The sequence below is a fragment of the Octopus sinensis genome, linkage group LG13 (genome assembly GCF_006345805.1).
Source record: "Octopus sinensis linkage group LG13, ASM634580v1, whole genome shotgun sequence".
NCBI classification, from domain to species: domain Eukaryota; kingdom Metazoa; phylum Mollusca; class Cephalopoda; order Octopoda; family Octopodidae; genus Octopus; species Octopus sinensis.
In genome coordinates this window covers 60,439,051-60,466,550 of record NC_043009.1, presented here as the reverse complement: position 1 = coordinate 60,466,550, position 27,500 = coordinate 60,439,051, and the positions used below count along the sequence as shown (strand labels likewise).

Sequence of the window (27,500 nt, the reverse complement as noted above, 5' to 3'; positions counted from 1 at the left end):
TAGCAGTATTTTGCCTGTTGCTATGTTCTGTGTTCAAATTCCACCAAGGTTGACTTAGCTTTTCATGCTTTCAAGGTCGATAAATAAAGCACCAGTTGCATAGAGGGGTCGATTTAATTGACTGGCCCTCTCCCCAAAGATTTCAGGCCTTGTGCCTATAGTAGTGACAGTATGGATTGGTAAAATTTAATTAAACTGGCCTATAAGCTTCTCAGGTGCATGCTGGTTACTTGTATGTGAAATGATAGAATGCAACAACCCTGCCTTTGCCCTGTTTCTTCATTTAGACAGCATCCAGCTAGCACTGATGCATTTTAGTGCAGTTGTGATTTCAGTCATTTCTTTCTTCCCTTTTATTATATTTAGTTTTTCATTTATAGAAACAAAACATTATTTCTGCTTTGGTTTTCCATTTTCATTATATTTTGCTTTCATTTCAGACCACACTTTCAACTTACACTTAAGTTAGAATTATTCTTTATACGTAAATAATTTCAAGATTGAATCATAGAGCCTCAAATTTCAGGGAAGTTAATTCCTCTGGAACTGAAAATTAAAATGTTAAATCAACTTTAGAAAGGAAAGCATTTGACAAAAACTGTGAAACAGTTTAATACAAACTAAGCAAATGTTTAAACAAATTTTAAAAAGTAGGAAACATGAATAAATAAAAAGGATAGCCTGTAAAATCATGAGACCTTCTATAATTTTAAACCTTTCATTCATACAAAGTAACATGATGGAAACAGTAGAAAAAGTTTTATCATTTTGGATAGAAGATAAAAACTGATATTATTTAAGGCAATGATAACTGTGTGGCTTTTCATTTGTTGAATCAAGAATCAATCTGGTGTCTGACATTATCTACGAGTGTCTGACATTATCTCGTATCAGAGAATTAGGGTAAAAAACAATTAGAGCTCGTGAAAGATGTGACCTGAAAAAACTGCCACATCCTATAGATAAACACCATAAATCATACAATGACAGACTTGGCAGCTTACTGAAGACTTATATAAAGCCTTCGCCATGTTGCTTCATTTACACAGCATCAAGCTAGCACTGATTCACCTTACAAAATAACCCAACATGGCATATACTTCTACATGGTAGACAAAACACTAAAATATCATAAGAAACAATGAACCAAATGCCATAACAAAGGAGGAGGAGGAGATGAAAAATTACTTACCACCGGGGTAAGAGTAAGCAGTTCACAGAATTTATGATAATTGCCAGGACAAGGAATGAATGTGGTTCCTGTGAAAGTAAGAAATATAAGAGTATTAGACAAAAATAATCATGATTTACAAAAATAAATGTCAGATTATCAAATTACATTACAACTAATGTAGAGCCTGTAAAAAAAATAATGTGTGTAAGTAGCTTGCTTAGTCCCACTGCATGGCACCTTGGGCAAGTGTCTACTACTATAGCCTCGGGCCGACCAAAGCCTTGTGAGTGGATTTGGTAGACGGAAACTGAATAAAGTCCGTCATATATATATATATATATATATACATATGTATGTGTGTGTATATGTTTGTCCCCAACATCGCTTGACAACCAATGCTGGTGTGTTTATGTCCCCGTAACTTAGTGGTTCGGCAAAAGAGACCGCTAGAATAAGTCCTGGGGTCGATTTCTTCGACTAAAAGGCAGTGCTCCAGCATGGTCACAGTCAAATGACTGTGTTGATTCGCTAGCTTCTGCACGCATTTTTTTTCTCTCCTTGTTTCTTTTCTGTGTATCTTTCTGTTGAAGAGCGTAGGCTCGAAACGTAAAAGACTTGTTTTATTTATATTCCTGAGCGCCATACTAATACAATTGTTTGTTTGTATTCCACCTGCCTTTGTCTTTTGTTTATTTTCATAAAGCTTCCCGTTATATATATATATATATATACATATATATATATGTTAGTAGAGTTATAAATTTGAATAACCATCTAAGGGATAAAAATATCCGTTTTACTACCGATATAATTACATATGTTAACTCTGGGCGTACATATGCAAGCATATTATGCTCATTGGATACAGGCAATAAGAAAGACAAACAGGAGTTTATCAGAAATCAAATTTAAGTTAAGCAGAAAATGGAGAAATCTTGATCAATAATTGACTAACACACACACACACATATATGTGTATATAAATATATGCATACATTTTCAGCGCACCCTCTCCTGCTACTGACTTGGTCACCTAGGTAATGGAAGCTATCAACTGCTTCTAGTTTTTCTCCCTGGAATGTGGTGGAAGTTGTTCTCTGCACATTTTCAGTGTTTATTGCTCCCGAGCATCTGCCACATACAAAAACTATCCTCCCAGTTAGCCTTCCTTTGATATTACTGCAACTCTTATGTGTACATAGCTTATACTGGGTACATCTTATAGAGTTTCTACCTATGCCTTTTCTGCAGGTCGAGCAAGGCCATCAACCTGAAGGGATTTGTGGTTTGCTTGCCTTCCTACTTATTATGACTTTGGTTTTAGCTAGGTTGACTCCAAGGCCCTTTGATTCTAATCCTTGCTTCCACACCTGAAACTTCTCCTCTAGTTCTGATAGTGACTCAACATATAGAGCAAGGTCATCAGCATAGAGGAGCTCCCAGGGGCATCCTGTCTTGAATTCCTCTGTTATTGCCTGGAGGACTATGATAAATAGGAGGGGGATGAGGACTGAACCTTGGTGGACCCCTACCTCTACCCGGAATTCTTCACTGTATCGTTGCCAACCCTCACCTTACTGACAGCATCCCTGTACATGGCTTGCACAGCTCTCACTAACCATTCATCTATCCCTAGTTTTCTCATTGATCACCAGATAAGGGATCAGGGGACCCTGTCAAAGGCTCTCTCCATGTCAACGAAAGCCAGGTACAGAGGTTTATCTTTGGCTAGGTATTTCTCTTGCAGCTGTTTCACATAACCAGCTCAAGCCCATTCAAAATACCTTGGATTGTAGGTTGACCTGCTATACTTGAGGAGACCTATTGAGTCAAGTACATCAAAATCAAAATCAAAAGGAAATTGTAGTTGTGATACCTGTGCCGGTGGTATGTAAAAAGCACCATCCAAACGTGGTCAATGCCAGTGCTGCCTTGACTGGCTTCCGTGCCGGTGGTACGTAAAAAGCATCAACTGATTGTGGCCGTTTCCAGCCTCCTCTGGCTCCTGTGCCAATGGCATGTCAAAAGCACCCACTACACTCATGGAGTAGTTGGCATTAGGAGGAGCATCCAGCTGTAGAAACACTGCCAGATCAGACTGGAGCCTGGTGCAGCCTTCTGGCTTCCCAGATCCCAGTCAAACCGTCCAACCCATGCTAGCATGGAAAACGGATGTTAACCGATGATGATGATGATGATGACATGCAAGGTCTGATCAATAAGTATCCGGATGGTTGCCATAGTAACAAAGCTAAAGCACACACAGTAAAGCTACTGGGTGAAAATTGACCTTAAACTCTGCTGTGCAAGTGCGCTAAATTTTAACATTGTAGCTCATTGCTTGCAAGGAAGGTGTGTAGCATGCAATTGTTGCACTGACCATGACAGAGAAAGTTGTCATGGCGATACCTGCTCAGAGGTTTACACAAAGTTGCAGAAAGTATATGAAGAGGAAAGTATGAGCTGAACACAAGTGTACAAGTGGTTCAGATATTTCCAAGATGGTTCAAAAACATGTTGGTATTGATGAACGTCCTGGGAGACCCGTAACCAGCAGGACTGAGAAAAACATCATTGAATCTCCATCTATGAGTTATCAGAGGATGTGCAGATTAGGTATGGTTCAGTTAAGTCCATTATCATCATCATCATCATCATCATCGTTTAACGTCCGCTTTCCATGCTAGCATGGGTTGGACGATTTGACTGAGGGCTGGCGAACCAGATGGCTGCACCAGGCTTCAGTCTTGATCTGGCAGAGTTTCTACAGCTGGATGCCCTTCCTAACGCCAACCACTCCGAGAGTGTAGTGGGTACTTTTACATGCCACCGGCACAGGGCCAGTCAGGCAGTACTGGCAATGACCTCGCTTGAATCTTTTACACATGCCACTGGCACAGGTGCCAGTAAGGCGATGCTTGTAACGATCACGCTCGAATGGTGCTCTTAACACCCTACTAGCACGGGGCTTGAGTGCCAGTAGGGTATTAAGAGCACCATTCGAGCGTGATCGTTGCCAGAGTGGCTCACTGTAGATTTGCATATGAGAAGCACGACTGCCAAGTTTTTGCCAAAACTGCTTTCAGCTGACCAAGAATGCACTTGAGTTTCAGTTGCACAAGAACTCCTTGATTGTATCGAGAATGATAAGCAATTTTTGAAAACTTTGCTTAGGCCTCTGAGCAGGTATTGTCAAGATTTTGGCAAAATTTGATGCAGAATCTCTACTCAACTTTCTCTGTCATGGTCAATGCGACAATCACACGCTACACACCTTCCTTTCAAGCACTGCTGTAAACAATGGAAGTGAGCTGCAACATCAAAACAAGCGGCTTTACTTTGCATGCTTTAGCTTCATTACCGTGGCAACAGCCCGGATACCTATTGATGAGACCATGTGAGTCCACCATCTGTGGACTCACAAAACAAGCCCACCTCACCCCAGGATGACTAGATGGTCTTTGTTGCATCGACGGACAAACAAGAGACATACATATATACACACACACATCATACATATATGAATGTATTGATGGAACTATCAGATGTACACTCATCACAATGAGACTGTGTGTCCTCATTTTCACCCAGCGCCGCCTTGGCTGGCTTCCGTGCCGCTGGCACGTTAAAAGCTCCAACCGATCGTGACCGATGCTGGACCCCCCCCGGCACCTGTGCAGGTGGCACGTGAAAAGCACCCACTACACTCGCGGAGTGGTTGGCGTTAGGAAGGGCATCCAGCCGTAGAAACTCTGCCAGATCAGACTGGAGCCTGGAGCAGCCCCTGGCTTCCCAGACCCCAGTCGAACCGTCCAACCCGTGCTAGCGCAGAAAACGGACGTTAAACGATGATGATGATGATGATGATGACGCAGTTAAGGTAAACAGATATCTCCGCAGGTGCAGTAAACTGTGTAATTTGAATCACACATTTAAGTATACCTTTACAATTTCTGAGGAAAAGAAATTGTTACACCCATATTAATCACCATTCACATAAATCTTTTATTGTTCAGAAACTGGTGCATGCAATTACGTATATGGAATTGTATATACACATATATATTTGTTTGTATGTATGTATATGTATATAGAAGGGTAAGTATAAAATTATATACATTTATTTCTGAAAATTTATTAAAACAAAAGCAGGAGTTGAAGCATAACATAATTTCTCAATAGTCTCCTAGCTTTTTTGATGCACTTCTTCCAGCGATCCACAAGTTTGCTTCTTCCATCAGAGAAGATTTCTGGCTGGTCATGCGGCCATATACGCATTACTTCCTGTGCTTCTTTATCCATTGCAGATCAACAGCCTCATAAAAGGATGCTTGAGTGATTCAAAGAGGCGATAATAGGAAGATTGTGTTCCAGTAACTCAAAATTCAATAATTCAATGGTTTCAAATGTGTGGGCGGTTATATGTAGGCATGCAACTTCACGCAACAATAACACTTGTTTTGACAAAAGACCTGTCTTTCATGCGAATTGCTGGTTTCACTTTGTTGGCTAGCATATCACTGTAACCTACATAAGTAACTGTAGACCTCTTTTCCAGGTAATGCGTCTAATATAAGTTCTTTTGCATCCCCAAGAAATGGTTAACATCGATTTTTCATGTGGAAGGTTGAGATTTGGATTTTGTTTTTTGCTGCCAATTCCAGGTGTTTCCATTCCATACTCCGCCTTTTAGATGTTAGCTCAATCATCATCATCATTGTTCCACCGTGGTCGAGACAATGGAATTTACTATGTTACGCCAGACCTCACGGTCCACCATAGCATTACGGAGGTCCTGTTGCCGGATGCCTGTATCCCTGGAGATTACATCAGGGTAGGAGAGTGTGCGCCCTCTGGTATCGCGAGCAGGTGGCTTCCAGAGGAGAAGAGTAGAAATTACCTGGTTTTCAGCTCTACAACAATGTCCAGCAAACTGGACTCTTCTACCTTTCACAAGAGATGATACAGGTGATAGTTATCAAGGAAGCTTGAGAGGTGGTTGGATGGAACTTACACTCGCCTCCTTATGAGAGCTCAAAATCTCTCGTGGAAGCATCATCCAACCAAAGTACAAATATATGGGAAACTACCACCTGTATTAGCTCAAAGTGATGGGTTCAGGTTTCATTTCTTGTGACCACTCTCTCCAAAAACTGCTTCGCCTTCATTGTAATAGTGGTTAATTAAGCATTGACAGATCTCCACTCAACTGTCCATATGCCAAGCTCTCTTGGTATCCAACTCACACAGACTTTACAGATGCAATGTTTGTCGTGGATGATTTCATATACAGAACTATGACTAAAAGGTGGCGAGCTGGCAGAAACGTTAGCACACTGGGCGAAATGCTGAGCGGTATTTCGTCTGCCGCTACGTTCTGAGTTCAAATTCCACCGAGGTTGACTTTGCTTTCATCCTTTCGGGGTCAATAAATTAAGTACCAGTTATGCAATGTGGTCAATATAATCGACTTAATCCATTTGTCTGTCCCCCCCCCAACATCGCTTGACAACCGATGCTGGTGTGTTTACGCCCCCGTAACTTAGCAGTTCAGCAAAAGAGACCAATAGAATAAGTACTAGGCTTACAAAGAATAAGTCCTGGGGTCAGTTTGCTCAACAAAAGGCAGTGCTCCAGTATGGCCACAGTCAAGAAAAAAAGAGTAAAGAGTATACCTCATATATTTTACTTCAAAAGCTGTTTCCTGTAGTCTCCTTTATACAGTTGTTATATCTATATGACCAACCAAGTATTAATGTTTCACCCCCTACATTTTATTTCCTATGACTCTTTAATTCACCTGATACCATTATCAGCGATACATTCACTCAAAATATATAAATTTCTTGACCACTCCCATTAGTTTTTTTCCATCCTCTTTCACTTTTGCTTTTATATCCGAACATGTAGCATTCTGAGTCACCAGGGTCGTTGTGTCATGTGAGTTATTGCGCATTTCCAGCCACGTCACAAACTTCTATTCTTTGGTCTTCCTGTCCAGACTGTTTCCCATCATTAATCATGCTATTGTTATTCTTACTATCGTTTATGATACTAATATTATTGTCTTTATTATCATTAATAATTATGGTACTCTTACTCTTTTACCTGTTTCAGTCATTTGACTGTGGCCATGCTGGAGCACCGCCTTTAGTCGAGCAAATCGACCCCGGGACTTATTCTTTGTAAGCCCAGTACTTATTCTATCGGTCTCTTTTGGATATCCGCTAAGTAACGGGGACGTAAACACACCAGCATCGGTTGTCAAGCAATCCTAGGCGGACAAACACAGACACACAAACACACACACACATATATACATACATATATACGACAGGCTTCTTTCAGTTTCTGTCTACCAAATCCACTCACAAGGCATTGGTCGGCCCGGGGGCTATAGCAGAAGACACTTGCCCAAGATGCCACGCAGTGGGACTGAACCCGGAACCATGTGGTTGGCTAGCAAGCTACTTACCACACAGCCACTCCTGCACCTATAAAAAAGTCTATCTAGCAGAGCGTAGTTTCGATCTATGGACCTCTGGGTTATGGGCCCAGCACGCTTCCACTGCGCCACTCTGCTGACTGCAGTATAATTTTTTTTTTTTTTTCACAATATTTGTATTTTTTTCAATTTCACCCATCTTTCCCTTTTGTCATCATCATCATCATCGTTTAACGTCCGCTTTCCATGCTAGCATGGGTTGGACGGTTCAACTGGGGTCTGGCAAGCCCGAAGGCTGCACCAGGCCAGTCAGATCTGGCAGTGTTTCTACAGCTGGATGCCCTTCCTAACGCCAACCACTCCGAGAGTGTATTAGGTGATTTTATGTGCCACCGACACAGGTGCCAGACGAGGCTGGCAGACGGCCACGCTCGGATGGTGTTTTTTATGTGCCACCGACACAGGTACCAGACGGCCACGCTCGGATGGTGTTTTCTTATGTGTCACCGGCACAGGTGCCAGACGAGGCTGGCGAACGGCCACGCTCGGATGGTGTTTGTTACGTGCCCTCAGCACGGAGGCCAGTCGATGCGGTACTGGCTACGGTATGATAAATTGAATTAATTTTTTTTAATTTTTCACCCATTAATTAAAATTTCATACTGGTGGCTATGTACTACCCTTCATCCAGATATCCAATTAGCTTTTCTTTTTCCACCTTCTTTCTATCCTCCTCATCATCTTTGTCTTCCTGTTTTTCTCCACCTTTTCCATTTTCCCTTCCTCTTCTTCCCCTTCATCCATTTCTTCTCACATGTTCTTTATGTTAATTATTCATCCCCTTTACCATACTTTTATTTACTTTTTGTTTCCTCCTGATATAAACAAACAAAGCAACAAAAAAAAAAAGGTCTGGAAGACGCCCAATGTAAGAACGCACCTCTGATGCAAGTCTGATAAGGGCTGAGACTCTAATGTCCGAAACTGCAAATATTTCATAAATTTTCACTTTGAACTTTTGTGTAAACTGATGCTGAAAGCAGAGTTGGCACAGAAACAAAGATGTGTTCAAGGATTTCTTTGTCTTATAGATAAGTACATAGATAGAAACTTTATGTACATAGGCGCAGGAGTGGCTGTGTGGTAAGTAGCTTGTTAACCAACCACATGGTTCTGGGTTCAGTCCCACTGCGTGGCATCTTGGGCAAGTGTCTTCTGCTATAGCTCCGGGCCGACCAATGCCTTGTGAGTGGATTTGGTAGACAGAAACTGAAAGAAGCCTGTCATATATATGTATGTATGTGTATGTGTTTGTGTGTCTGTGTTTGTACCCCTAGCATTGCTTGACAACCGATGCTGGTGTGTTTACGTCCCCGTCACTTAGCGGTTCGGCAAAATAGACCGATAGAATAAGTACTGGGCTTGCAAAGAATAAGTCCCGGGGTCGATTTGCTCGACTAAAGGCGGTGCTCCAGCATGGCCGCAGTCGAGTGACTGAAACATGTAAAAGAGTAAAGAGTATAGCTACCTTATCTACGCAGTACATAGATACGTACATACATAGACAAAGTAGCTACAACTGCCAGTTAATCATCATCATCATCATCATCATCATCATCACCATGATGATTAATCTATATATATAAATTATAAATAGTTTGGTTTATTGGCAGATCGATCCCTCCAAAGATATATTATTACATGTCACAACTTGTTTTATCACACAGTTTTATATCAAGTACTTATTTAAAGATTTTTAACATTTTACTTGCCTCTTCGATTGCTCCGATATATCACATATAGAAACGTTTTATGTGATATATAGCCAAAAATAAAGTTAGCAACAACAACAAAGACAACTATGAACTTTACAAAAATATAAAACGCAGTAACTCATTTGCTGGATGGTAAACAACTATAGCTGACCTATATATTCAAAATCTGGTTTTTCCACGAACTATATTTTCAATCCTGTTCTAATTTCTTTTCTTGGAAAATTTGTGAAGTAACTCAAAAATAGATACGAAAATAGATAAAAGATCGAAAATAGTAAGCCGATAGTTTTCTAAGAAACATTATAAGAGAAATTAATACATTAGAAATACATGTCAATACATGACACGTTAAAGAGTTAGGTTTTATAACGATTTTTTTTATTGTTTGCTGTAAAATATTGTGGGAAAGTTATGGTGACGTCTCTCGCTATACCTGTAAAACTGGTTTCAGGCTTGGATATTAAAAAATCCAGGAGACCCGACTGAATGGTATGTCTCATTAAAAAAAGTTATTTATTCATGAATGAGTGATTTTAGACAAGTATCGTTCACAGTTAGTCTCCAATTATCCAACTGAGGGCAGAGTTGTATTTCATTCAGATAACTGATTGGGTCATAAACAAAGGAAGTTATCAAGGATATTCAAAAGCATGTCGACAGTGTTTTTATCTGATTCAAATGATAAAAGTTCTTTCCCCCAATCTCCAATGACTTTTCATCCCTGTAAAAGCCTTGCTTTTGGATGTTTGTTTCCTCTTCATAGACTTGGTAGCACAACAAAAAAAACTTGATAATTTCTTAAAAGTATGTATGAGTCCACTTTACTCCAGAAGAAGCACAGGGCCAGTTTCCTGAAGAAGTTTTGTGATACGAATCTCAGAAGATGCTCAGATAAGAAGTTTTGTCTTTTCAACCCCGTTCACTTACTCTTCTATTTCGGTGCAGATCACAAACACCTTATTAGTTTTTTCCATTATTCTCTCTATTTCATAACCATGTCAACATATAAATATAGTTTCAATAGTTTTGTCTTCCTTGTTGTTGCCTTAAGATCTCGTAAGATAACCTTAGATCACACATATCCTTAACTGCAACATATTCATTCATTCAAGTTTATCACACAGTCACTTATTTCTCCAATTTTGTCCTAGATTGGCTGACTGAAAACTCTCAGATTTTTCAACTCTATTTTACTATTATCAACATTTGCTGTTTCGTTAAATTATACTACCCAAATTCCAAAAGGATATTTTTCTTCCTCGTGTTCTAACCACCCTAACTCTGGCATCCCCTCTCTGGCATCATGAATTAGCAACCATTATCTCGGCCTATGCCCCTCAGCCGGTGCTACCTGATGGACAGAAAGACCGATTTTATGACACCCTCTTGCAGACTACCTCGTTGACGAGTGACAGGGACCATCTCTTTGTGGCTGGTGAATTCAATGGACATGTTGGACAACATGCAGGGGGCTTCTATCGCGTACATGCAATGAGGAGGGAACCAGGCTGCTGGAGTTCTGCAATGCAAATGATCTTATGGTTTGCAATACTAACTTCAGGAAACCTGCCAGTCACCTAGTCACCTACTGTTCTGGCAGAGACACTGGCCAAATTGACTACATCCTTGCCAGAAAAAGGGAAAGATGGCTGCTTATAAATGCCAAAACCTTCCCAGGCGAAGAATGTACCCTACAACATAGATTGGTAGTTAGCGACTTCAGGATCAGGGCTAAATGGATGCCCAGAAGACGACCAGCATAGAGGAGAAGGGTCTGGAAGCTTAAAGATCCTGCAAAGGGACAGAAATTTAGAGACATATTACTCGAAGCCTTTGATGAAATAAAAGGGGATATAGCTTCACACGATGTAGAAGACAATTGGCGGTTTCTACGGGACAACCCGCTGAGGGCCACTGACCAGATCTGTAGATGGTGCAAAGTCCCCTCACGACCCAAAATTACATGGTTGTGGAACGGTGTTGTTGACAGGAATATTAGAGAAAAGAAACAGGCTTGGAAGGACTGGAAGGATGGTGATAGCAGGGAATTGTATCCGACTGCTAGAAGGAAGGCTAGGAGACAGGTTTATTTAGCTAGAGGGAAAGTAGATGAGAAAAAATTTGCCAACGTCCTGTGCCATGAGGAACAAAGCCTTGAGGTATTTCGTGTTGCAAAACAGTGTGTGAGAGAGAATCGTGATGTTGTAGGAGAGAAATGTGTCTGCATGGATGATGATTCACTTGCACTAAACGAGGCTGCAAAGAGAGAGGTTTGGAGATGCCACTATGAAAGGTTGCTCAATAAAGAAAATGAATGGGAGAAAGAGAGTCTGCCGAATGTCGACCCAACAGAGGGACTGGCAATCTGAATTGACAGTACCTTGGTAAATAAGGAAATTAAGAGTATGAAGACAGGGAAAGCCCCTGGCCCATCAGGAATTACTGCAGAGATGCTCAAAATATCTGGTGGTGTTGGCTATAGCCTAGTCACCCGTATAGTTAACCAGGTGATACACAAAGGAGTCATATCCAATGACTGGTGTAGCAACACCATAGTCAACTATTACAAAGGTAAAGGTGACACTTTAGATACAAATAATTATAGAGGTATCAAGTTGTTGGATCAGGTAATGAAGGTCACGGAGAGGGTCATAGGCCAACTAATTACGGAGAGAGTCAGTTTGGATGAGATGCAGTTTGGTTTCATGGCAGGGAAAAGCACCACTGATGCTATATTTCTGGTAAGAGAGCTGCAGTAGAAATACCTAGCCTAAGATAAGCCCCTGTACCTGGCTTTTGTTCACATGGAGAAAGCCTTTGACAGGATCCCCCAATCCCCTTATCTTGTGGTCAATGAGGAAACTAGGGATAGATAAATGGTTAGAGAGAACTGTGCAAGACATGTACAGACAGGGATGCTGTCAGTAAGGTGAGGGTTGGCAACGAGTACAGTGAAGAATTCAGGGTAAAGGTAGGGGTCCACCAAGGTTCAGTCCTCACCCCCCTCCTATTTATCATAGTCCTCCAGGCAATAACAGAGGAATTCAAGACAGGATGCCCCTGGGAGCTCCTCTATGCTGACAACCTTGCTCTAATTGCTGATTCACTATCAGAACTAGAGGAGAAGTTTCAGGTGTGGAAGCAAGGATTAGAATCGAAGGGCCTTAGAGTCAACCTAGCTAAAACCAAAGTCCTAATAAGTAGGAAGGCAGATAAACAACAAGTCCCTTCAGGTAGATGGCCTTGCTCGACCTGCAGAAAAGGCATAGATAGAAACTCTATAAGATGTACACAGTATAAGCTATGTACACATAAGAGTTGCAGTAATATCAAAGGAAGGCTAACTGGGAGGATAGTTTTTGTATGTGGCAGATGCTCGGGAGCAATAAACACTGAAAATGTACAGAGAACAACTTCCACCACATTCCATTGAGAAAAACTAGAAGTAGTTGATAGCTTCTGTTACCTAGGTGACAAATCAGTAGCGGGGGAGAGTGCACCGAAAGTGTAGCTGCTAGAATAAGAATACCCTGGGCAAAGTTCAGAGAGCTCTTAACTCTGCTTCTCACTCAGAGTAAAAGGTAGACTGTATGATGCATGTGTACAAACAGCCATACTACATGGCAGTGAAACATGGGCCGTGACTGCTGAGGACATGTGTAAGCTCGCAAGGAATGAAGCCAGTAGGCTCCAATGGATGTATAATGTAAATGTGCATACACGGCAGAGTGTAAGCATTCTGAGAGAAAAGTTGCACCTAAGAAGCATCAGATGTAGTGTGCAAGAGAGATGACTGCGCTGGTATGGTCATGTGGGAGAATGGATGAGGTGTGTGAAAAAAGTGCCACACCCTAGTGGTTGATGTAACCTGGGGAAGAGGTAGACCCAGGAAAACCTGGAATGAGGTGGTGAAGCACGACCTTCGAACATTAGGCTTCACCAAGGCAATGACTTAGTGACCGAGACCTTTGGAAATATGCAGTGTGAGAAAACCCAGCAAGCCAAATGAGACCATAACCCATGGCTTATGCCAGGGGTGTAACCAGCCCACTTATGTGTACCTTTCCTTCATTGGACACTAAACTCTGCTTGTGAAGACCTGTTGAGGCAAGTGAAACTGAAATCGAATCAAATTCGATGACTGGAACCCATGCCAGTGGAGCGCTAAGAGCACCATTCGAGCGTGATCGCTGCCAGAGCAGCTGGCTGGCTTCCGTGCATATATGTGTGTGTGTGTTTGTGTGGGCTGTGTTGTATTTGTATGTTTGTGTGTATCTGTGTATGTGTGGGTGTGTTTATGTGATTTGTAATTGTCAGAGTGGTGTGTGTAGGTATGTGTATGTACGTGTTTACGTATGTGTGTGTGTGTGTGTGAGTGTTGGTTATGGTTGCTAGGATCGTATTGCAAGCGTACATATGTATGTGTTTTTTCTTGGAATGTGCGTAGGTTTGTGCTCTAGTGTGGGGATATTGTGTTTGTGCATGTGTGTATATGTATGTGTGTTTGCATCAGAGGTTTGCATTGTTTTTGGGTGTATGTGACTTTGTATATCTGTATGTGTTTCTGTGTGTATGTGTGTGTGAGTGTTGGTTATGGTTGCTAGGATCGTATTGCAAGCGTACATATGTATGTGTTTTTTCTTGGAATGTGCGTAGGTTTGTGCTCTAGTGTGGGGATATTGTGTTTGTGCATGTGTGTATATGTATGTGTGTTTGCATCAGAGGTTTGCATTGTTTTTGGGTGTATGTGACTTTGTATATCTGTATGTGTTTCTGTGTGTATGTGTGTGTGAGTGTTGGTTATGGTTGCTAGGATCGTATTGCAAGCGTACATATGTATGTGTTTTTTCTTGGAATGTGTGTAGGTTTGTGCTCTAGTGTGGGGATATTGTGTTTGTGCATGTGTGTATATGTATGTGTGTGTTTGCATCAGAGGTTTGCACTGTTTTTGGGTGTATGTGACTTTGTATATCTGTATGTGTTTCTGTGTGTGTTTGTTTTGCGTGTGTACCTGAGGGGGTACGTTAGAGTATGTTGAGTTGTGGTCTGTATTTTTGAATAAGATTAAGTGGAGGAAATCCTGCTGGAAATAAACGTTACCTGGCTGTGTGCGGCTCTTATGGGATCAGAGGAGAAAATAACAATACTCGAAGCCACCCTGATTGAACAACAAAACTAGAAAGGCCAAGGACTTGAGATAATAATTCAAGCTGAATCTCAACATTTAGGTGAGATAGCAGAAAATATAATCAGTGAGAAACCACATTGCGTGTCATAATCGAGGGGAGAAGGCCTCGTTGTTTTGAATGTGGCGAAAAGGGCTACATAAGAGCACAGTGCCCCACTCGAAACGTAGAAGCTTCTAAAACTCCAGCGCAGGAAAGAAATTCCCAAGCTCCCGTAAACAATGAAACATTGGAAAGATTGGGATACGGTAACCAAAAAAATGTACCATAAAGGAAAATCACCAATTCTAACCTAGCACCAACAAGAAAAATCTCTCTCCCACCCCCTGCAGACACACACGACACCCAAATGATTCCCCTGTGGTGTATGCAGGAGATTTGAAATAAGACACCTACCTTCTCTTCGTTGACGCAGACCTCCCCGGTGATAATGCACCCTTCCATGTGGCCCGACCCGAACGCTAAAAATAGCAGCTGCTTTCCCTAACCTTGTCGAAGCGCTCACATGTCAAGCACTGTCAGTTTCCCCGATCGAAAATGCCCAATCGTCTCCTGCCTGCGCACGCGTCACCGCTGTGCCCCTTCTCTTCCAGTCAGCTCCCCAGCTGCTGACGTCATCCCACATGCCACCCTGATCTTAAAGATCACATTCCCTCTACTCCATGTCGAAGTCCATCATCCAACTGGGGGCACCTTGCACGTCGAGATCTTCTCAGGCTAGGCACCTCGTTCTCCTCCTCTCCATAATCGTCATCCAACGAAGCGACAATCCTGCGAAGGTCCAAGACGTGTCGCGGCATTCCATCCACGGAGACGTTGTTTCTGGAATTGACTGCCGTCACCATTCCTCTGCTCCATTGAGACGTACAGCGAGCTTTCGGTAGCTTAACCCAGACTTCCTCCCCTATTTTCATGCAGGGGGTCCCTTCGCTTCCTCGTGACACTCCAGCGCTTTACTCGGATGCCTCCATTTGTATTTAAATAGTGCTCTGTGTGGCACAGATTCTTCAGCTTGTCCGGATCGGGGAGACATGTTGTACCAGAAAACTGTTTCCAGCGGTGAAATGTGCCCTCTTTCCGCAATGGCCTTTACTATCCGATGGTGCCTTTCTACGATTCCATTACCGCTCGGCCTATACGCTGCTCTGAACAAGCGACGCACTTCCACCGGTCGAGCATATCCCTCAACGCTTCCGAACGAAACGCCGCCTCGTTGTCCATTAGCAATTCTTCCACGGGACCCCTCTCTAAAAATATCCTGTTCAAAATCTCGTCAGTAACGCCCGTCCTCAACTCCCTCCAAATGGCCAGCCGGCCCGGCCTGCAGTCGACCATGGAGAGATACATTCCCTGACAGTAGTGCATCACATCCACAGCTAGTCTCTTCCAGTTCTGCTCCATCGAAAGGTTTCCTTGCTCATGCCCACACGGAGCAGGGTCAATGGACTGAGACCTATCGCAGTTCCCGTCCACTTTCCGGATGCTTCTCATAGTGATGTCAGCATCAATCATCTTTGCGACATACAGAGTCCTGTTCACACCCAAGTGATGCACAGCGTGTAGTCTCTTCAGTTCGGAGTCATCTAACTGATACTCCGTAGCTATCCCTTTCTTTGCCTCCTCCGGTTCCTCCAACCGCGCCCTTTTCACCCTGGTCAGTGCATCTGCCCTGTTTCTCTTCGAAGGCACGAAAACCACGTTCAGCTTCAGTCCGAACTTGGCAATCAATTCTCCCAGAACTCCTAGACGGCGCTTCACCATCACCACGGCACCTTTCGTCCGAACTCTTTTCTCACTGGTGATCACTGATCCCACCCAGCCAAGCAGAGTGGCTGAATCTCCATCGTATATGCTATGTGGGGTGCTTGTACATTTAAACCAGGTTAAAACTTTTGATAGGGTTGACCATCGGTGTCTGGTGACGGTTTTTGCGGTGGCCGGGCTGGGCCCGATCTTTCACGGTTAGATCACAGCGTTATACAGCAACATCGACTCGATCGTTCGGCACTCTTGCTCTTCTGCTGCACGGTCAATGCTGGTAGCGTGGGTTCCACCTCGTCATTCTATGGAGGGTTTGTAGAGACCAAGTGTGATAAGACTCTGGGAGAAACCCTGGGCTTCGACGAAGGCCAACTAGCCAGCCTGTTGCAAAGGACATTCGGGCCGGGATCTCTGGACAACTTCCAGACGTCGCTAAGCTGGCAGTGTTACCGAGGAACTTTACCAGTTCACGATAAACTCGCAAGGCATGGTACCTCATGCTCACCCACCTGCCCAAGATGTGGGAGGGACAGTGAAACTGTTCCGCAAGCATTTGTGCAGTGTTCGAGGATTTCAGAGCTGTGGGCTTACGTCGAACGACTGCTGTCACGTCTTGGAAGAGTACAGCTGTCGTCCGAGTCAGTCATAAACATTGTTCCACCTACCTCACTGAACAGAGAAGGTAAGGTCTGTTTCCTTGTAGTGGTTGCTATAGCGAAAGAGGCGGCGATTATTCGGTACTAGTAACATAACTGTCATATAAACCCACGTGGGTTTATTTACATTTCTGAAGAAAAAAGAAACTCTTCCCTCCACCCTTAACCCTTACCCCCACGTATATAAAAAAATAAAAATTTTACGGAAAGTGACGATCTTCTTCTTCAAATGTAAACAAATACACGTGACGTAAATGGGACTCATATCGAAAGAATGCCAAAGAGGCTATATGGAGAACACGAATGAAAGGATTGGTGACAGATATCTTCGAGCTGGCAGAAACGTTAGCACGCCGGGCGAAATGCTTTGTAGTATTTCATCCGCCGCTGCGTTCTGAGTTCAAGTTCCGCCGAGGTCGACTTTACCTTTCATCCTTTCGGGGTTGATAAATTAAGTACCAGTTACGCACTGGGGATCGATGTAATCGACTTAATCCGTTTGTTTGTCCTTGTTTGTCCTCTCTGTGTTTAGCCCCTTTTGGGTAGTAAAGAAATAGGTATACATTTTACCTGGAGCAATCATCTGTGACTTGTAGCAGACATCTGTGATAAGATACCTGTAATCAATGTGCATATGTTTGTATTCATGCATAATGGGTGCTGCCTTCTCAAGGACAACCACCAAAAGTTATCAGAGAAAGGTGGTGTGGTTAGATGGATGGGAAAGGGTGATATTTTCAATTGAACTAAACAAAATAATCAAATTCTTGAAGAGAAAATAAAACATAAATTGAGAGAGGAGGAAAGAGGGAGAGATGAGGAGAGAAGAAGAGAAGGGAGAAGGGCAGAAAAGGAGAGGTAGAAGGGGAGAAAGGGAGAGGGGAGAAAGAGAGTAGGAGGAGAGAGAGAGAGAGAGGGAATGAGAAGAGAGAAAGCTTATTCTTCTAATTTTGGATATGATGAATAAATCAGACTTAACTCTGTGTGTGTGTATATGTTTGTGTGTGTGTGTGTATGTGTGTGTGTATAAATGTACTTACGTATGCATATTTGTATGTATGTATATTCATTGATAGTAATAACGATTAGGAACTGTGACATATATTACTGGGGTGCCACCAGTCTTCGTCTCTGGTCAAAGTTTGTTAACTTTCTTTGTTTATAAGGCTAGAAAAGGGGTGCTTGTCATCAGACACGTTTGGTAAAAGATGGAAGCAAGTAGAAAACATGCTGGGAATGAAAGTTCCTGCGTGAGTACAAAGTCCAGAAGGGGAACGTATCTTGGGGGTCTTAAACTTTCTCTCCCGCCACTTCCTTGTACTGTTGTCTTGTTTGTTTTTCATTCGCTTTTATATCTAAAATAAATTTTAAATTCATTTCTATGTAAATCCCATACGCTTCACGACCCCGTATTCATTTTCTGTTGACCCCTCTAAGTTTGGCCCTTCTGTTTATTATGTGTGCATGTATGTATATTTTTGTATGTAAATAAACATATGTATGTGTTTACGTGCATGTATGTATATCTGTGTGTATGTCTATTTCTTAATTTTTTTCCAGCTGAATTGCCATGTTTATTTATACATACGCATACATATACATGGAGGCGCAATGGCCCAATGGTTAGGGCAGCGGTCGTAGGATCGCGGTTTCGATTCCCAGTTTCGATTTATTGAGAGAAAACACCTAAAGCTCTACGAGGCTCCAGCAGGGGATGGTAGCGATCCCTGCTGTACTCTTTCGCCACAACTTTCTGCTCGCTTAGCCAGTGGGGTGGCGTCATTTGAAGGCTAGAACAATGCGAAGCGCATTGCGACCAGCGATGTGTAACAACATCTGATAGCCTGGTCGGTCACGGTGATCACATACATATACAGTACTTACACAAACATATATAAACACATAATATATACACATACATATACAGTACTTACACAAATATACATAAACACGTAATACATACAGAAAAAAATACATAAACTTAAGTGATACTCTTTTACTTGTTTCAGTCATTTGACTCGGCCATGCTGGAGCACCGCCTTTAGTCGAGCAAATCGACCCTGGGACTTATTCTTTGTAAGCCCAGTACTTATTCTATCGGTCTCTTTTGCCGAACCGCTAAGTGACGGGGACGTAAACACACCAGCATCGGTTGCCAAGCAATGCTAGGGGGACAAACACAGACACACACATATATATATATATATATATACGACAGGCTTCTTTCAGTTTCCGTCTACCAAATCCACTCACACGGCTTTGGTCGGCCAGAGGCTATAGTAGAAAACACTTGCCCAAGATGCCACGCAGTGGGACTGAACCCGGAACCATGTGGTTGGTTAGCAAGCTACTTACCACACAGAAAAAAAGAAAATTTTTTATGGAAATTGCCAAAGAAATGGTTTCATTTTCCGTGTGCCTTTATCGAAAGGTAACCAATCCTAATCCAAAATTGAAGTAAATACAAACATAAGCAAAGAAAACAAAATGAAAAAGAAGAAAAAGGGGGAAAAAAGCATCCCCCTCTGTGGAGGAAGGATGAGGGATCAGAAAGGAGAAGATATGATGTCAAGACGGAATGCCCGGTAATCCTTAGGGAGCTAGCGGCTGGGTTCAGCCTGGAGTTGCATGTGGTCATTGTGCCCTTGGAAAACAAAGTAAATAAATCACAAAAACACAAAGTTAGGATCGACTAGTCACGACTAGCTAGCGCGGATGCACGAGTACGCGAGTGCGCACACCGGGACCACTCTTCTTAAGTAGTACCTCCGTTTTTTTTTTTTCCCATCTTCAATCTCATTGTTTGTTTACATCTGACGTCTTGGATGCGATCAGTGCTAGCTTTAACTTCTATAAAAAAAAAAAATCAAAAAAATCTGGGCGACCTTTCGTTTTGTAGAGATGACCTTTGTTCCATTCAGCTACGGAAGCTGCGCCTCCACCTCACCCCCAATGACAGCAGCATCCAAGATGCGAGAGAGAGAGAGAGAGAGAGAGCAGAAGGGTCACAGACAGTGACGTCCCAGGTGAGACATCTACTTCTTATCCGGGGAACAAAGGATGAAAGCATCTGGTCTTTCCCCTTCACTTCTGAGGAATTCCACCGGCTCCAGAACTGAGGGGATATTAACCCAAGCCAGGGTCCGCTTAATGATTAGGTTTAGCTCAGTGTGACGAGCGAAGCGACCAGCATTTAGGCAGCAAGGCAGACCCTGAAGACCTGTGGGGGCCAACGTGATGAGCGAAACGACTAGCATTAAGACGGCAAACCAAACAATGAAGGCCTGTGGGCTTGAGGGGCCTACCACAGCGAACATTTGTCCTCCACAGATGTAATCAAATCCCTTTCATTACTGTATTTATTTTGAGATGCTCTGAGTTTCTTTCAATTACTTTAAATATAACAAAGAATTTAGTAAAATAACTTAGTTGTCATTCAGCTAGTGTTAGGAACAGTATTTGTGACTAAGGTTTGGTGGAAGATTTTAATTCGAAACTTATGAAAACAAAACATTTGCATTACAGAGCCAGAAGCTGTTTTAGGCGGGTTGGTAACGAAAGGGTTAAAATAAATAACAACAAAAGCTACGTAATGTAGTCAGCACCTAGAACATAAACAAAGAAGTACAGGATAGGGGGGGGAGGTGTTGCTCAGGACTTAACAACATAGAAAAAATATTATAAAATATATAAATATATATATATATTTACCATTTTGTTGACTCGAAAAAATCATAAGTGAACATCCCATAAGTAATGAGAGCGAAAGAGACTAAGAGGAAGCGATTTTACGACGATGTTTCACTTTGAAATCGGCCTGTGTGTGTTTGATGGGGTGTGGGAGACAGACAGTATGTTGTGTAAGTGAAGTGCTTCTGTTAGTGTGTGCGAAGAGACAGACATACATATACACATACATACACACACACACATACATAGATACACACACACACACACATGCAGACATACATATACACATACACCGAGTAAAAAATTACACTGAATCGACCATACATACATACACACATACATAGATACATACACACACACACATACATGCAGACATACATATACACATACACCGAGTAAAAAATTACGATGAATCGGCCATAACAAACAAACAAAAAAGTATTACTGCATGCAATTGCTTAGCAGTATTTCTTAGCAGTATTTCGTCTGCCGTTACGTTCTGAGTTCAAATTCCGCCGAGGTCGACTTTACCTTTCATCCTTTCGGGGTCGATAAATTTAGTACCAGTTACGCACTGGTGTCGATGTAATCGACTTAATCCATTTGTCTGTCCTTGTTTGTCCTCTCTATGTTTAGCCCCTTGTGGGTAGTAAAGAAAAAAAAATTAACAATTAAAAATTCTGTCTTAGACAGAAAGTTACTTCAAATGAAATGAAATTTTTTTTTTATATAATTTTTATTTTTTTATCGATCAACACTAAAGTTAAACTATGGCAATTTTCAGTTTGGAAACAGAAAAGGACAACCTTGCTTCGACTTAAACAACAACGAAAACAAAAATAACAAGAAGGTAGATTTTAGTCATATAGCGTACCCCCTAAAAAAACACACAAAAAACCAAGTCTTATTTATGTCGAAAAGATCATAGGGCCAAATTCCACTTCATTTAAAACATTAAAAGAAAGAGAGAAAAAAAACGAAAGAAACACTTCCATAAACACGTCAGTGTTCCTATTATATTTTGTGACATACAATTGAGTTTCTCAAGTGGTGGAAGTGACGGTTGAAGAGAGCGCGGAGAAATTCGTCAACTTACGATGGTTTTAAATTTTCAAACTTCTCCACAAATATGTCGAAGAAAGCTGAAATAATGGAGTGCAAATGCATTTTGGCTTCTCATATACGGAGTGGCATAAACCTGTACGAGATGCCCGGCTACAAACCCAAAAACATAAGCTGGTTTTCAATTTAGTCACAAATAAGCCGAAGAAAGCTAAAGTATCTGATCACAAGCACCGTTGCCTTCTTATATATATGTAAGATGGGATGGGCAAATGAATAGATAAGTAAAAACAAAACAAAAGAAAAAAAACCGATTATTTTTAGCTTTTAAATTCATCAACAAAATGCTGAAGAAATATGAAACATATCAATGCAAACGCCTTTGTTTCCTCAGTTATACAGAGGGTATATCTCTATATATAAGGCTGAAGTTGTCTGTGTATGGCAGGTTTGGTAGCCTCCAACTAACACTATCTCCTCCGAGACCCTGCGGCGCAACTTGACCAAAATTGAGAGCATGATAGAAGAAGGCTTGCTCTTCATTCCGTAGAAGAAAAAATTCAAATCAGACCATGTTAAGACCAAAAATTATTTACATCAAAAAGGTGCTTTTTTTCTATGAAAATCCCAATTTTTTACGATTTTTTGACTGCTGTGTCACCATTTTTTTGTGTATTTCAACCGGGAAAATGTTCACATAAAGAAAATAAATAACAAGCCACATAATGCAAAATTTTACTTTTCAAAAATTCCAATTCTAAAGGGTCAAAACAAACCCGAGCAACGCCGGGCGATACTGCTAGTGTAACGTGAAAGGATCTATCATCGAAGCACTGGAAGGGTGTCGAGATCCTTTCTAGTCACATACAAAATTCTTGCAGAAAACAAACAGACGAAACTCAGGTTAAAGGTGAACAGACAACTTGGTTTATTGATTCATGGTTGTACGTTGTCTGATGGAGGAATAGACAGCCTTTGATATACTGCTGTCGTTGAGGTTGGTTGAAGCTGGTGTTGTGGCTGTCAGAGCCAGGAAAACCGTGACCGATCGCAGTGCTGTCTTGAGCCGAAGAGGAGATTTGAGGTTCGCGGGCTCGAGAGATGTTTTCCCGCATATGGCGCATGGATACTTCGGTGGCCACCCGGAAGTAGTCCATTCTGCGCATGCGCGCCGAACCCTACACAGTAGCATCACTACACTAGTATTTAAATAAATTTAACCCCTTTGTGTGTAGATTGATTGGTTTATGCTGTCCTTTGTCTTAAGTAAAGGTTTTTATTTTTATATCATCATCATCATCATCATCATCGTTTAACGTCCGTTTTCCATGCTAGCATGGGTTGGACGGTTCGACTGGGGTCTGGGAAGCAAGGAGGCTGCACCAGGCTCCAGTCTGATCTGGCAGTGTTTCTACAGCTGGATGCCCTTCCTAATGCCAACCACTCCGTGAGTGTAGTGGGTGCTTTCTACGTGCCACCGGCACAGGGGCCGGAGGAGGTGGCAACAGCCATGGTCTGTTGGTGCTTTTTACTATGCCGCCGGCATAGAAGCCAGTCAAGGCGGCTCTGGCATTGGCCACGTTTGGATGGTGCTTTTTAAATGTCACTGGCACGAGTATCACAAATACAATTTCCATTTAATTTTTATTTATAACATATAAACATACATATAAACAAGGTGTTGGGTGATGTCTGTGAAGGCATCACCCGACACCTTGTTTAGTAGCCCAGTCCCTCCGATCATCTCAAACGCCACAGTTTGGAAGAGATAGTTTACTTTCAATTCCTAATCATCATCATCATTTAGCGTCCGCTTTCCATGCTAGCATGGGTTGGACGGTTCAACTGGGGTCTGGGAAGCCAGAAGGCTGCACCAGGCCCAGTCTGATCTGGCAGTGTTTCTATGGCTGGATGCCCTTCCTAACGCCAACCACTCCGTGAGTGTAGTGGATGCTTTTTACGTGCCATCCGCACAGGTGCCAGACGGGGCTGGCAAACGGCCACGGGCGGATGGTGCTCTTTACGTGCCACCGGCACGAGGGCCAAGCAAGGCTGGCAACGGCCACGATCGGATGGTGCTTTTTACGTGCCACTGGCACGGAGGCCAGTCGGAGCGGTGCTGGCAACGAACTAATACTTCAGGGTTTTCTTCTGTTTGGCTATGGAAGCAGTGATCCTCCCATTAACTGTAGCATCCAGGATGTGAGTGGAAGCAAAGGAGTCGCAAACTTTGGCATCCCAAATGAGGCACCTACCTCTAACCCAGGGACAGAGGATAAGACCATTGGCGGTGAGCTGGTAGAAACGTTAGCACACCGGGTGAAATGCTTAGTGGTATTTCGTCTGCTGCTACGTTCTGAGTTCAAATTTCGCCGAGGTCGACTTTGCCTTTCATCCTTTCGGGGTTGATTAAATAAGTACCAGTTACGCACTGGGGTCGATATAATTGACTTAATCCATTTGTCTGTCCTTGTTTGTCCTCTCTGTGTTTAGCCCCTTGTGGGTATAAAAGAAATAGAAATAGACCATCTAGTCTCTTTCCATCACTGCTGGATAATCCCAATGGCTCCAGGACTGTGGGGATATTAATCTGAGCCAGAGCCTGCTTAATGATTAGGATTAGCTCAGTGTGACAAGCAAAGTGACCAGCATTTAAGCAGCAAGACAGACCATGAAGACCTGTGGGGTCAAGGGGCCTACCACAGCAACATCTCAGTTCCCTACAGACATCAGCCTCCCACTCTGAGTGTGATGGAGAAGTAGAGTTCATCATTATCAGTTAGAGGACTGCCGACATACATCACATGTAGCTATAAATTTGGCATGTACACCTAAAGCAGTCTCTTCCATGCAATTGATCCTATCGTATCTCTATCGAAGGGGTAAGATTTAAATAGCAACAGCTGGCAGTTGGCAGGATATATCAAACAATTACGTGACAAGCAGAAGTTATTGAATTAGAGAAAGCTGCGTGTGGCAAGTTTATGTATGAACTGAAATGAAGTTGACAAACAGTCTGGACTTATAGATTTTATGGGTCTTTCTGTTTGACTGCACTTTTTGAAATTATAAAAATCTATATATATAAAGCTGAAGTTGTTTGTGTGTGTGTGGCAGGTTTGGTAGCCTTCAACTAACACTATCTCCTCCGAGACCCTGTGGCGCAAGTTGACCAAAATTGAGAATATGATAGAAGAAGGCTTGCTCTTCATTCCGTAGAAGGAAAAATTCAAATCAGACCATGTAAAGACCAAGATTTATTTACATCAAAAAGGTGCTTTTTTTCTATGAAAATCCCTATTTTTATGACTTTTTGACTGCTGTGTTACCATTTTTTGGTGTATTTCAACCAGAAAAATGTTCACTTAAAGAGAATAACAAGCTACATAATTCAAAATTTTTACTTTTCAATAATTCCAATTCTAAAGGGTCGAAAAGAAAACAAACCCAAGCAACGCCAGGCTATACTGCTAGTTAAGTGAAAAAGTTCAAAATTGGTGTATTGATGTACTTTTTCAAGCTGAATCTGAGGGCATAGTTCACTTGTTCTAGAAGTTGATGTAGTCCAAAATATAGTTAGGTGCAGGTCCTCTTGTTTCAAGAAATTTTCATTCTACTTTGACCTGAGTTTAATTGAGGCTGCTAATAAAATATCTGGATGATTTTTTCGTGTTTAACGATCATTATCCTCAATTGGATTCCAAGTAAATTTTTATCCACACAATTTTCCAGTTTCAAAAAATGATGTCAAAATGGGATAAAATGAGTAATGACTAATTTCAATGATTTTTTTTTTATTCTTTAACTTCATGTTGTGTAAATATATCACAAAAAGGACACTTCAGAAGATCATGAATATACTATAGGGAATATTTTCAGGCAAAATGGTGTGGGATTAAAGGAAGATTTGGTTGTTGTTTTTAGCATGTTCCATGACCACCTTCGTCGTTTCTTGTTAACTGACAAGTATTAATGTTTTCCAATATTTTCTCCCCATTATTCCACTGAGGTCGACCTTAACTTCCATCCTTTCCGGGTTGATAATTTAAGTACCAGTTGCATACTAGGGTCAATCTAATTGACTGCCCCCCCCCCCACCTCTCCAAAAATTTTGGGCCTTGTGCCCAGAGTAGAAAAAGAATATTTTCTCCCCATTAACAGCATAAACTCATTCATGCTATTAAAATTTTTTTTAAACTTACGATTTTTATCAACCTTACCAGTCATGAAATATGCTAGAGACAACAGTTGAAATCTTCCTTAAATCACGCACCTATATATATATATATATATATATATATATATATATATATATATAATATATATATATATATGTATATATATATATATGTATATATATCTATGTATATATATATACATATATATATATATATATATATATATAATATATATATATATATATATATATCATCATCATCATCATCATCGTTTAACGTCCGTTCTCCATGCTAGCATGGGTTGGACGGTTCGACCGGGGTTCTGGGAAGCCAGAAGGCTGCACCAGGCTCCAGTCTAATCCGGCAATGTTTCTACAGCTGGATGCCCTTCCTAACGCCACCACTCCGTGAGTGTAGTGGGTGCTTTTACGTGCCTCCTGCACAGGTGCCAGGCGAGGCTGGCAACGGCTACGGTCAGATTGGTGTATTTTATGTGCCACCGGCACGGAAGCCAGTCGAGGGGTGCTGGCATCGGCCACGAGTCGGATAGTGTTTTTTACGTACCACCAGACCAGGGATCCTGGCTGGTTCAATCGATTTCGATTTCGCTTGCCCCAACATGTCTTCACAAGCAAGGGTTGGCATGGTTGCCTGTCGTACGGTCGCATTGGAGTATTTTACGGCCACCGGCCACGAGTCGGATAGTGCTTTTTTCGTACCACCAGACCAGGATCCTGGCTTGTTCAATTCGATTTCGATTTCGCTGCCCCAACATGTCTTCACAAGCAAAGGGGGTTGGCATGGGTGCCTGTCGTACGGTCGCATTGGTGTATTTTAACGTGCCAACGGCACGAGTCGGAGTAGTGCTTTTTACGTACCACCAGACCAGGATCCTGGCTGGTTCAATTCGATTTCGATTTCGCTTGCCCCAACATGTCTTCACAAGCAAAGGGGGTTGGCATGGGTGCCTGTCGTACGGTCGCATTGGAGTATTTTACGTGCCACGGCCACGAGTCGGATAGTGCTTTTTACGTACCACCAGACCAGGGATCCTGGCTTGTTCAATTCGATTTCGATTCGCTTCGCTGCCACAACATGTCTTCACAAGCAAAGGGGGTTGGCATGGGTGCCTGTCGTACGGTCGGCATTGGTGTATTTTACGTGCCACGGCCACGAGTCGGATAGTGCTTTTTACGTACACACCAGGCCAGGGATCCTGGCTGATTCAATTCGGTTTCGATTTCGATTTCGCTTGCTCCAACATGTCTTCGCAAGCATGGGGGGTTGGCTGGGTGTCTGTCGTTGGATGAGGTTATATATATATATATATATATATATTATATATATATATATATATATATATGTATATATATATATGTCTATATATATATATATGTTATATATATAATATGTATGTAATATATATATAATGTAATATATAGATACATATATATATATATATACATACATATATATATATATACATATATATATATATATACATATATATATACATATATATATATGTATATATATATGTATATATATATATATATATATAATATGTATATAT

General features: G+C 41.9%; 1 protein-coding gene across 1 annotated transcript in view; it reads right to left on the bottom strand.

Annotated features, from left to right (window-relative positions):
• Positions 1-27,500, bottom strand: part of LOC115218344 — a 98,153-nt gene that overhangs the window by 69,493 nt on the left and 1,160 nt on the right. Inside the window, exon 2 of the mRNA XM_036508426.1 lies at positions 1,193-1,260. The gene's annotated coding sequence lies outside the window, so the exon portion shown is untranslated. The remainder of the gene's footprint in view (positions 1-1,192; positions 1,261-27,500) is intronic.